The sequence below is a fragment of the Schistocerca nitens genome, chromosome 6 (genome assembly GCF_023898315.1).
Source record: "Schistocerca nitens isolate TAMUIC-IGC-003100 chromosome 6, iqSchNite1.1, whole genome shotgun sequence".
Lineage (NCBI taxonomy): Eukaryota > Metazoa > Arthropoda > Insecta > Orthoptera > Acrididae > Schistocerca > Schistocerca nitens.
The window spans coordinates 609,438,590-609,444,229 of record NC_064619.1 but is presented as its reverse complement, the minus strand read 5'-3'; the positions used below and the strand labels follow the sequence as shown (position 1 = coordinate 609,444,229).

General features: G+C 42.6%; 1 pseudogene; it reads left to right on the top strand.

The window, feature by feature from the left end:
- Window positions 1-219: 219 nt before the first annotated feature.
- LOC126263846 (5S ribosomal RNA) lies at window positions 220-337 on the top strand (annotated as a pseudogene).
- The last annotated feature ends 5,303 nt before the right edge of the window (window positions 338-5,640 follow it).

Genomic DNA, 5,640 nt, shown 5'->3' with positions numbered 1-5,640 from the left:
TGGTTCGACTAATCGAGCTGACAGTAGGACGTCTTTGCTGATATTGTAAAAATAAATTCGCGTGTCCAGAAAGTAAAAATTACGGGCAAACTGGAAGTGCAGTTTACCAAGCAACTTCCAAGCGTACAGGAGGACGGCACACGTAATCACGTCTTGTCGGCACTCTTCCGTGTCCACTTTGTTGGCTGCACCATTTCCCGACATCCCCACGTGGATGTAGGCAACGGCCTTGCCGCAGTGGATACACCGGTTCCCGTGAGATCACCGAAGATAAGCACTGTCGGGCGTGGTCGGCACTTGGATGGGTGACCATCTGGACCGCCATGCGCTGTTGCCATTTTTCGGGGTGCACTCAGCCTCGTGATGCCAATTGAGGAGCTACTCGACCGAATAGTAGCGGCTTCGGTCAAGAATACCATCTTACGACTGGGAGAGCGGTGTGCTGACCCCACGCCCCTCCTATTCGCATCCTCCACTGAGGATGACACGGCGGTCGGATGGTCCTGGTAGGCCACTCGTGGCCTGGAGACGGAGTGCGACGTGGATGTGACCCGGAACCCAGCAAATATCACCTCTTTTGCCTTTGTTTTGGATTTGTTGCAACGCATCTTAGACAGCCTGCATCATTTTTTCTAGTTCGTACAAATGTTGAACAGATAATACAGAGAATGAGACCACATAAGAATCACTCTACTGTGATGGTTCATCACCTGCTCCGGTGCCATCAGGACTCCGTATTTCTCAGAATCATCACCCAGTAAGTCCTAACACAGTCATGTAGTCAGTAAGTGTGCTAATGTGTTCGACAGCTGCAGGACACGATAATATTACACTGCAAATGCTCAGTTTCTTCGTTGATCCACTACCGCTAGCATCTTCCTAACTGCCAAAACCATTGCCCAAGAAGAAGTCTGCCAAACAATCTTCCAACCACAGGTCCATTTGCATTATACCAGCATTATCCAAGGTTTTAGAATACGTAGTTCACGAACAGCGTCCTAACATTTTACATGAAATAGACTTTTAGAAAAATACCAGTCTGGTTTCCGGCAAAATCGCAGCTCGGTAACTGCCTTTATGAAAATCACTGACGAACCGAAACAAGCTATAGGAAAACAACATGCCACTGTTATGTGCTTTTTGGATTTCAGCAAAGTTTTCGACACTGTTGAGTTTAGCATTCAATTTGCTGAACTCATAAGTCAAAATTTTTCTTCATGTGCTGTAGAATAGTTCCACTCATGCCTTATAACTAGCCAACAGTTTGTTGTAATTGGTACAAAAAGCTCACAATGGAGGGGTGTAGTATCAGGGATTCTACAGGATCAGTATTTGGCCCATTACTCTTCTCGTTACATGTTAATGATGTATCAGCTACTGTCTCCCACTGCATATTCACTCATACGCTGACGACCGTCAGTTATATCTAAGTGTAAGTGCAAATCCGAACAAAATCTTTACACAGGAATCCAGCATGTAAATGCTGGTTTACTTGTCCCATCAGAGTGGGCGCGGAACGTAGATTTGAAACCTGACCCGTCTAAGACGCAAGCAATCGTAGCCGCGCATAAAAGACTTATTACCTCTCAGTTTAGAGCATTTCTTTACCATTAATCCTAAACGGCGTAGAAATAACCTTTTCTTCTCCTGCAAAGAACTTGGGGAAATTTCTGGACCATCACTTAACACTGGACTCAGCACAACTGCAGTCTGTAAGAAGTGTCAGCGTCACTACACTCACTGCAGAAATTAAAAAAAAAAGTGTTTCCTCTGGAGCTTATAAAGAAGCTCGCAGAGATACTAATTCCATATTTGATTGTGGTGATTCTATTCTCCAAGGAGTTTTGTACAAAAACTCACGGAAACTGGTATTGGCGATGAGTGCTTGTGTACGATACATATGTGACGGACGCTTGCTTTTTCGACCATGTCACTCCTGTCTGCGAACAATTGTCATGGTTACGTGCCGATAAGCGTAGAGACTATATTCTTTGTTTGCTCCATCGTCTTCTCAATCACTGCATTCCGTCTTATTTGTCCTCAACTCTTACAATACTATTTTATGAGCATTGCAGAAATACTCGTTCTCAACAAAGAAGAATGGTCTCTACCATCACATAATACAGCCACGTTCTTTACATCGTTTTTGTGTGTCAGGAACCCGACTCTGGAACATTGTTCCGCAAAATGTCAGAGAAATAGTACATTCCTTTTATATCGTCCCTCTCTCCTTTATTTAAGTACGTCGACAATTTTTCGTATGGGCTTTCGTGGGTTCGTATGAACGGCTAGCTTTGTGTGCTGGCAGCTAGGAAATGGCGCTACGTAGGCAAAACCAGACTGAATTCGTACTTTGCGAAAGTTCGCTTCTGAACATAAATGGGCTCCGAGCAAATACCGTACACGTAGCTTGCAGAAAAGAAATGAATAAATATTCTTCGGTATAAAACAGTGCTATGGAGAGAGACGTACAATCACCTACATAGCTATATTGTTCCAATGATAATTGTTGAATGCTTTTCAGTAATGTAATACAAATTAATTTCATTTTTATTGAAACCTGTCTCCTCTCTCTTGTTGAGCGATGATGTTAATGCAGATAGAGGCTAGAGCTTTGAAGTTTATTGTCACTTAAGGTCAAATTCTGATCAGCTTGGCTTAAATGTAAGAAAGACTGTTTAAACTTAATTACTCTGCTTATCTTGCCAGGTGAAGCGCGTAAATAATTAATGTTTCCAACTTCAACCTAATGGCTGCCTGTGCTCCATTACGACAAACAAAAGACAAATGACCAAAACAATCTCTGTATCAGATTTCTTATATTATTATCTTCGTGATTATCTCACATGGAGGGAGATGAAATGAAGTTTTCCGCAGTGCGGTTCAGTAATAACTGTTCAGTGTGACTTTCGTACTAGGTGTCGTGTGGATCTTCCTACAGCATAGAGCATTAGACAATGGCATGAATAATTCCTAGAAACAGGTTGTTTGTGTAAAGGCAAATCGCCGGGGCGTCTCCCAGTGTCTGACACAGACGTCGAACGCATCCACTTTAGTTTCACAAGGAGTCCGCAGAAATCCGTTCGCCGTGCAGCTCGACAGCTAAACGTGCCATCGACGTCCGTCTGGCGTGTGTTGCGTCAACGTTTACACACGAAACCATACAAAATTCAACTACTGCAAGCTCTTCGTGAAGATGACAAACAACAACATGTGGAGTTCTGTAATTTCGTTCTTGGCAAGATGGAGGATGACAGTTTTCTTCCACTCTTTGTGTTAAGTGCGGGGCAACATTTCATTTAAATGGAAAGGTAAACCGTCATAATATGAGAATATGGGGTACGGTACAACCACATGAAGTTGTACAACATGAGAGGTACTCTCCAAAATTTTATGTGTTTTGTGCAGTTTCACGGGAAAAGATGTACGGTCCATTTTTATTTGCCGAGAACAGGAAGCACATGTCTCGATATGCTTGAGAACTTTCTTTTCCCACAGTTGACGACTGATACGAACGACTTTATTTACCAACAGGATGGGGCACCACCATTTTGGCATCTGAAAGTGCGGGAATTTTTAAATCAAAGGATTACTGAACGATGGATCGGTCGCACTGGACCAAATGATTCGGCCTTACATTACTGGCCTCCAAGGTCCCGGAACCAAACTGTGTGTGATTATTTGTTGTGGGGGTTTGTGAAAGACTGTTTATGTGCCTCCGTTGCCAACAACAATGAATGATCTGAGACATCGCATAACAGCAGCTGTGGAAGCTGTACCTCAAGACATGATCACTGCAGTGTGGAAACAATTGGAATACGACATTGTCATATGCTGTGAATCTCAAGGGGAGTATATTGTACACCTATGAAAAGGTAGGCAAAAATGTTTTTGAGTTTCCCGTTTATCAACAAATAAAATTCATTGTATATGTTTATTAGTTTTAGGCATATATATGTGCCAAATCGGATGATTCTTTTTGATACACTCTGTAGTGAAAAGGCACTTACCTACACAGACCTCTACAAGAAAATACGTCAGGAGCTTTCGCTTTCAGAACAAAAGTAACAGATTTAAGATTGAGGCATAATTATTATCATTTTATATAGACTCTCTGGACTATCACAATACGAGGTGTGGCTAGAAAAAAACCGGACTAGTACTGGTGAAACAATAAAACGAATGCAATAAGGCTGAAAGTCACCTGGCCTGTCACGTGACTCTCGCTCCGCCTACTGCTCGAGTTTCATCTGCCTCCTGCACTCAGTCTGCCCGTGGCGTCTGTTTTAAGTAGTTGACGTTTTGTCTGTGCGTCGAAAAATGTTGAGTGTACAGAAAGAACAGCGTGTTAACATCAAATTTTGTTTCAAACTAGGAAAATCTGCAAGTGAAACGTTCGTAATGTTACAACAAGTGTACGGCGATGATTGTTTATCGCGAACACAAATGTTTGAGTGGTTTAAACGATTTAAAGATGGCCGCGAAGACACCAGTGATGACACTCGCACTGGCAGACCATTGTCAGCAAAAACTGATGCAAACATTGAAAAAATCGGTAAACTTGTTCGACACTTTCCTTGTCAACTCCTGTTAACTCAGACACTGCTCTGATTGTTAAACGGCGATCTTGTCGAACAATTTTGCAACACGTGGTACCTGTGTAGAACAAAGAAGAAGTACGTACGCCTCGAGATACCTTCCTTACACCTCGCTGTTTTCTTCAGTTTTAATCTACAGTTCATAACCAATAGATTGTGGTCAGAGTCCACATCTGCCCCCGGGAAATGTCTTACAATTTAAAACCTGGTTCCCGAATCTCTGTCTTACCATTATGTAATCTATCTGATACCTTCTAGTATCTCCAGGATTCTTCCACGTATACAACCTTCTTTCATGATTCTTGAACCAAGTGTTAGCTATGATTAAGTTATGCTCTGTGCAAAATTCTACCAGGCGGCTTCCCCTTTCATTTCTTCCCCCCCAATCCGTATTCACCTACTACGTTTCCTACTCTCCCTTTTCCTACTCTCAAATTCCAGTCACCCATGACTATTAAATTTTCGCCTCACTTCACAATCTGAATAATTTCTTTTACCTCATCATACATTTCATCGATATCTTCGTCATCTGCGGAGCTAGTTGGCATATAAACTTGTACTACTGTGGTAGGCGTGGGCTTCGTGTCTATCTTGGCCACAATAATGCGTTCACTATGCTGTTTGTAGTAGCTTACCCGCATTCCTATTTTCCTATTCATTATTAAAGCTACCTGCATACCCCTATTTGATTTTGTATTTATAACCCTGTATTCACCTGACCAGAAGTCTTGTTCCTCCTGCCACCGAACTTCACTAATTCCCACTATATCTAACTTTAACCTATCGATTTCCCTTTTCAAATTTTTGAACCTACCTGCCCGATTAAGGGATCTGACATTCCACGCTCCGATCCGTAGAACGCCAGTTTTCTTTCTCCTGATAAAGACGTTCTCCTGAGTAGTCCCCTCCCGGAGATCCGAATGGGGGACTATTTTACCTCCGGAATATTTTACCCAGGAGGACGCCATCATCATTTAACCATACAGCAAAGCTGCATGCCCTCGGGAAAAATTACGGCTGTAGTTTCCCCTTGCTTTCAGCC